This window comes from Chrysochloris asiatica, unplaced genomic scaffold, assembly GCF_000296735.1.
Source record: "Chrysochloris asiatica unplaced genomic scaffold, ChrAsi1.0 scaffold00147, whole genome shotgun sequence".
Taxonomy (NCBI): Eukaryota; Metazoa; Chordata; class Mammalia; order Afrosoricida; family Chrysochloridae; genus Chrysochloris; species Chrysochloris asiatica.
The window spans coordinates 6,985,833-6,993,419 of record NW_006408665.1 but is presented as its reverse complement, the minus strand read 5'-3'; the positions used below and the strand labels follow the sequence as shown (position 1 = coordinate 6,993,419).

Sequence of the window (7,587 nt, the reverse complement as noted above, 5' to 3'; positions counted from 1 at the left end):
AGGGTATACCCTTTGGTTGGTTGATGATGCATGGAGGGGATTGTAACCATGGCAATGAAATGATATACAATAGGATAAATGTAAAGCTGGGGTTCTCCCATGAAAACTATCACATAATTCACAATAAGACATTTTATAAAAAAATAAAATATGGGTTAGCAAAGTCGCAGTATCAACGGACTCAAGCATAGCAATGATTTGAGGTAGGCCTAGGACTGGGCATTGTTTCGTTCTGTTGTGTATAGGGTCACTATGAGTCGGTATTGACTCTATGGCACCTAACAACAACAACATGTCTAACATTATTTCTCTACAACATATGTTAAACCAATAACATATTTCCCAGTACAATTTATAAATTTAGATACATCCTACAGAAAGAATGAAGGCCACTCAGATGGCATAAAGACTATAAAAGCAGTTGTGATTCATCACCACCTATTGCCCAGCATAACACCTACTGAAGAAACCTGTGCTCATCTTTCTTCTCTTTAAATCTCATCCTTAGCACGTCCATTTATAGTTGTTCCTTGTGGTTCTGCTAGTCTAGTGACGTGCACCATCAATCCAACCACATGACAGCACTACGGGAATATCAATCCACAGACCCTTTGTTTTTAATTCCAAAGCATACCACTTTTATTTGACCAGAGAAAATTGAAAAGATTTGTATATTCAACAATTCTCATTTAACTATTAGCAACAGCAACTCCATTACAGGAACTGAGGGAAGGTTTGAGTATACAGCCATTTTAAGTATTTCTACTGGAATAAATGCAGCCAACGCTTATGAAAGGTCACAGCATTAACAAGCCAGAGTTAATTAGTTTCTCCTTTCTGTGGTAATGATCTACATACCAGACTTGCATATTCTATCCCCTATATGAGACCCACAGGGAGAAATAAGCAAAGTGTAACCACATCATTGTAAAAGACCTCAACACCTCAAAGGCATCCCTTCCATTTAAGGGCTACTGGAAAACAGCTATGTTCCAGACAATTCCACTCACCCTCAAATAAATGTGATTAATTTCTAACACATCATATTCAGCTATTTGGGCTAATAAATTATTTTTACAATGATGCATAGTCTAGGAATGGTCAACCTACTTAAAATGTGGGGCAGCTAGAAGATTGCAAAAAATACAAAATAAGAAGCATTCCAGACCAAGGATCTAGTCTATGAGATCATGATTGTGAAATAGTATGTCGCGATGCTGAGGGAAAATGTAAGTAGTTTGGCTTTCTAAGAATTAGGGTAATTTATTGTTGAGAAAGCCAGCAGAGACAGATTTTGAGATGGAGTCTGGTTTTTGTCAATGAAGAGATTCTGAAGAACCTTAGGTATTAAAGTGCCTTCTTCCAAATGACATGTTTTGGAATGACTACTTGGAAGCAATCCTTTGGAGGAAGGACAGACAATGAGGCTACTCCATGGCAGCTAGTCATTTTTCTAGGAAAGGCAGTGAAGACTGCAATCAAGACACTGCCTGTAAAAAAATGGAAGATAAGTAGATTTTAAAAGATGACAATATAAACTACTGAAAATTTCTCATATCAAGCAGCAGTGAATATTAGAGACAGTATAATGATTTTGAAATCCAGAAGAGACAAAATTACACTTAAAACTATCTAAAAAATTTAGTTACTGTTCAAAAAGAAGTATTTTATACTCATTAGAATGGGAACAATAATTTTATTTCAAGAAAACCAGCTAGTTATAGGAATGTAATTCCAGCCCATAAAAACAGACATTTCCTAAGTTCACTTCAATATGTAGTTAGAAGTAACTAAGCTAAAAATACATAGGATTCTATATTCAGTGGTTACGAATCGTGCTGCTAACTGCAAGGTCAGTCATTGGAAACTACCAGAAACTGGAGAAAGATGAGGCTTTCTGCTCCCGTAAAGATTTACAGCCTCGCAAACCTGTGCAGGGTCACTATGAGTCAGAACTGACTTCACGGTACTTAACAACAACAACATATTCCCCTTAAAATTCATCATAAAGGTGTAATCTAATTAAAAGAAATAAAACAGGAATACGTTCCTTTTGAAAACAATGTGAATCAACAAGGCTGATAGGACTAAATTTTTGATGATGCATGATCAGTACAGACACAATCTATGACATAAAAGTTTCATAAACACCACTGCTGAGAGATAAGTCACAAGAGAAGCATTCAATGAATGAGCTATCAAAGGGGATACAGGAGTAACGAGCATCATGTGGAAGAGTTATAACCACAGAGTGTGACAGAAAGAAAGCATGATACTCATCATAAGATGGAAAAATATGAGTGACCTATCACAAGACCCAGCTGGTGGGTAAAAGAACATGTCAGACTGAACAGGGCAATGCATGGCAGAAAAAGTCATAACCAGCAAGACAAAGAAGGTAGTCATGGGCAGATGAAAGTCACAAAAAGGAGACACTGATAACAACAACAAACAGGTGGCAATGTCTAAGAAGTTGACATAGGAAGAGGAAGTTCAACTTACTTGTTTCTTACCTATGATGGAGTTGGTTCTTTGTGCATGGAATAGTGGTGAGCTAACTGTGAAAGGGTCTGATTGCAGGAACATCACATTCAACCAGACACATGCACACAAAACTTAAACCCATGTATATGCACACACACACACACATTTATGTAGGAGAGCTGTGGACAGTAACTAATTTGATTTCAAAAATGAGAGCTCCTAAAAGAGACATGAAGTGTTTTACTTAGGTAAGAAGGGATACTACCATCAGAATACCTCCTTCTTCATAGATGCAGGTAAGTGGATTAAACAGATTTATTTAATTCCAGGCCCTGGAATCCCAAAATTAGAAAGTTGGAGGAAAAGCATTCCAGGAACAGGGGTTGTTGTTGTTAGGTGCCATCAAGTTGGTACTTACTCATAGTGACCCTACGCACAACAGAACGAAACACTGCCTGGTCCTGGGCCAACCTCACAATTGTTGCCACGCTTGAGCCCACTGATGCTGCCACTTTGCCAATCCATCTCACTGAGGGTCTTCCTCTTTTTCTCTGAGCCTCCACCTTACCAAACATGATATCCTTCTCCAGAGACTGGTCCCTCCTGACAATGTATCCAAAGTATGAGAGATGAAGTCTGGCTATCCTGGCCTCCAAAGAGCATCCTTCTTTCCTGAATGATTTTTCATCCTTTTATCTCTTTGGAACCTGAAGTCTATTTCAGCTTTGAGAGTTTCCTAGATGTTTTGGTCTTGGGATGTGTAATAATCTTTATAGTTCTTTTCCTAGTTGTTTTATTCTAGGTGATGTTGCATATGTAAGTAAATAAAGCAAATGCATAGGCATAGAGGTAGAAGGGCCTCATGTTACAGAGTGCCCTAGCTCCAGGCTTTCATAGTCACCTCAGCATCTGGCCAATATAAAGACCCATTCAGAAGTCCTTCATTGTCATCTAGAGGCCTGTGTGTTCCCTCTCCTCCTCTTCACATGGTACCTACCTCACCTTTTTTGGGAAAAGGGCAAGGGAATTTTTTTTCAATTCTATACCTTCTATTGGAGTCCTGGTGTGGCGTTGTGGGCTAATGCATTAGACTGCAAAGCCATTTGAACTAAAAGGTCGGTGGTTCAAGCTCACCAGCTGCTCCTTGGAAACCCAATACAGGGTTGCTATGGGTCGGAATCGACTCAACAGCACTTCACAAAAACAACAAATACCCTCTACTGGGTAAAGGATGAATAAAAACAGACCCAAATGGAAGCAAAGATCATAGGTACCTTTTCGTAAAGCACTGTTCATCTAGGACATTGAGGAACTCCTTTCACTCCTCACCTCTACCTAAAGCTAAGTATCTGGTTAAATAAAAGGAGACATCACTTTCCGGCATAAATACAGTTTATGTATTTTGTTACTCAGATAACAAAAACTGGAGGAAGATCAAAATATATTTATACAAATTTATAGACAACACCCTGATAATAGATCATTAAGGGAAATTAGATATATTTAAGTTTGTTTTTTTTTTTAAATCCAGTTAAAGACAAAAGAAAAAGTATACAGCCCATGATAATACTGTCAGAAAGACAATTAGCCTGAATGGAACAATATGAGAGTTCATATGTTTGTAGCTGTAGCACTGATGTTACATTCACATTTTATGTTCAATTAAGCTTTTAATGAATTTTCCACATGAGAATTTTTCCTTTTTTTCTTAATGGAATCAACTAATCTTTCTTGGATTTTCAAACTCAAAGTATCAAACCAAGTGCAAGCACAAATTCAGTCATTGTAGATTCTTTGTAACTAAATTTTTCTTTTTTTTTGCCTCTGGTTTTCTATCTCATAGATGATGGGACAATGATACCAAGTTAAGTATCTCTGCTTAGAATTAGTCTCAAAGGTAAAATTCATCCTTACTAAATTACTTAATGCTGATGAATTGGTAATCTAATATGATTTCAACTTGATTGAAGCTAAAGAACTAAACCAAATAGTCTCTAGAAATTGCAAGCTTTCACAGTAATTTATATACATATCTAAAAAAACAGTCACTACCACTAAGTCAATTCCATCTCATAGAAACCCTGCAACACAGAGCAGAACTACCCCACATGGCTTCTGAGACTATAAAGCGTCATGGAAATGGACAGTCTCATCTTTCTCTCATAGAGCAGCTGATAGGCTTGAATCAACAACTTTGTGGTTAGCAGCCCAATGATTAATTCACTATACCATATGTATAAAATGCCAGTTGTGTCTATAATCCCTGTTGCCTGTTGCAACAACAAAAACTAAATGTAAGACATGAAAAGTGACCATCAGATGTTTAAGGTGTGTTTGAAAATACACAATGAGCATAGAGATGAATGAACACAAAAGGGATTGTTAAGCAAAGAGCTGTGAAACAATATGGTGGGTGTTGTTAGTGGTTGTGTGCTATCAAGTTGATTCCGACTCATAATGACCCTGTATAGGGTTATCTAAGGCTATAAATTTTTACTGGAGCAGAAAACCTTATTTTTCTTTAGTGGATCGACTTGTGGATTAGAACTGCTGGCCTTGTGATTAGCAGCCCAATCCACAACTCATTACACCACCAGGGTTCCTTGTGAAACAACATGGTGGCGGTGGTGGTTATATGCTGTGGAATCAGTTCTGACTCACAGCACCCCTGTATAGGGTTTCCAAGGCTGCAAGTCTTTACAGGAGCAGAAAGCCTTGGTTTTGTCACATGAAATGACTGGTAGTTTTGAACTGCTGAGCTTGAGGTTAGCAGCCCAACTTGTAACCACTACACTACCAGAGCTCTGGGGAGACATGATTAATAGGGATAGGACTGGTGAGAATGCCTTTGTAAGAAATGTTGACTTGAGTCAGACACGAAATACAAGTAAAACTTTCCAAAGCAGCAAAAAACACTGCAGATAGCAAGAACCCCAAAGGCAAAGATATGAAGAGGCTTTGAAGAGTTCACAGAAAAATTCCATTTTCCACAAATTTTTTGAAGTCCCTTTATATTATCTATAACCATTAGGGTAAATTTGGGGAATCAAAAGATAGACAGCTAGTCTTTTAGATTTGAAAGTTAAGAGTAGTCAAATCTGAAGACAATTTCAAATGCTTTAAACTTGGGACTGCATAGGATATATTTTTAAGTTCATTCTAAATCACTTTGATTTTCTCCATGAATTATGTTGTTGTTTTTGTTACGTGTCAGTCAGTTCCATCTCATAGCGACCCTGTATAGGGCTTCAGAAGAGCAGCTGGTAGGACTGAACTGTCGGCCTTGTGGTTCAGTCTAGGGTTGATCCTACAGCGCCACACCAGAAGTCCCCATAAGTAGTAGGTGACATTAAATATCTCTTTGCTTCAAATCAACTCTTTGAATTCAATCAAAATTCCAATCCGATTCATGAGGGAAAATCTGTCTCTTGCCAGACGATTTAGTACATTGTTGGTTAAACAAGGCACACTAAGAGTTGCTCCAGGGAATGTAGCATTTTCAAGCTTTTGAATTAGCTAGATATTAAGAGATGTGTAAAACAGTGTATCTGCATTCCCAGTAGAACACAAACATGTTCAGAAATTTATAGCCTCCATCAACAATTTCACTTTACAATAAAGTCCTGGGGGACAAGTTTCATATATAATTTTACTCTCTGTTCTTAGCTCAGTGCCTGGTTATTCCCTATAACTGTTTGTTGATTGACTAAATAAATTTTTAATTATATTAAAAATATTTCTGAATAGCATTTTTAAATTTCTAAAGCTATTTTCTAGAAAGATGCCCTGGTGGTGGATGGTTAAAGCCTTTGGCTGCCAACCAAAAGGCTAGTAGTTAAGAGTCCACTAGCCACTCTGCAGTAGAAAGATGTGGCAGTCTGTTTCCTTAAAGATTACAGCCTTGGAAACCCTATTGAGAATTCTATTCTGTCCCATTGGGTCGCTATGAGTAACTATCCACTTGATGACAATGGGTTTATTTTCTAGAAGCAATGTGATACAGAACAAAAGATTTGGAGTTTAGAAGCACATAAACTTGACTCAGCAATTTCCTAACAATATGACTTTACACCAATAGTTTCACTTCTCTGGCCACAATTTTCTCCTTTGTAAAACAGAAAAAGATTTCTTACTGTGAAACCTTCCTAACTCAGTGCCTCAGAATACAATGTAATAAGCAATTCAATCTACAGTTCATAGTATTCTGGTAGAAGAATTTTTAATCAAATATTAAAGAATTAGAAAATTACATAAATTGCATGAGCCAAAGCTGTATTATTATGATTATTACTGCATATCTTTAAAATAGTATCTGCCTTAAGAAAACATATTATAATTTATCTAATTAAATGATATACTGATTATGTACATCATTCTCTGTAAAGTAATGCTGAACCTGGAGCACATTATGCTGAGTGAAATTTGTCAATCACAAAAGGGCAAATATTGTATGCGATGACTATTGCAAACTGTTTTTCATACTAAAATAAACATGCCTTGATGGTTGCCAGGAGTGGGAATGAAATGAGAGTAATTCACTAGTTAGAGGGTAACCATGTGTTTAGGGGATAGAGCAAGAAATACATGCCAACATTAGTAAAATATGCTCATTGGAAGAGTCAACCACCATTCAAGATCAAGATAAGAATAAACAACATTCTTATCAATGGAGAAAAGATTGAGGTTGTCATGGACTTCATTTTTCATGGATCAACCATCAACACTCATGCAAGCAGCAGTCAAGAAATCAAACGATGTATTGCATTAGGCAAATCTGCTGCACAAGACCTCTTTAAAGTGTTGAAGAGCATAGATGTCAGCTTGAGGACTAAGGTGCGCCTGACTCAAGCCATGGTATTTTCAATAACCTCATATGCATGTGAAAGCTTGACAGTGAATAAGGAAGACCATAGAAGAACTGATGTATATGAGTTATGGTGTTGGAGAATACTGAAAGTGCCATGGACTGCCAAAAGAACAAACCGATCTGTGTTGGAAGAAGTGTAGCTAGAGTGCTCCTTGGAGGACAGGATGGCCAAACTTCAGACACACTGTCAGGAGGCACCAGTCACTGGGGAAGGATATCATGTTTGGTAAGGTGGA

The 7,587-nt window shown here is 37.4% G+C and overlaps 1 protein-coding gene across 1 annotated transcript in view; it reads right to left on the bottom strand.

Moving 5' to 3' along the window:
* The window catches only part of CHSY3 (chondroitin sulfate synthase 3), a 456,133-nt gene that overhangs the window by 348,042 nt on the left and 100,504 nt on the right, over window positions 1-7,587 (bottom strand). The gene's annotated exons all lie outside the window — the stretch shown is intronic.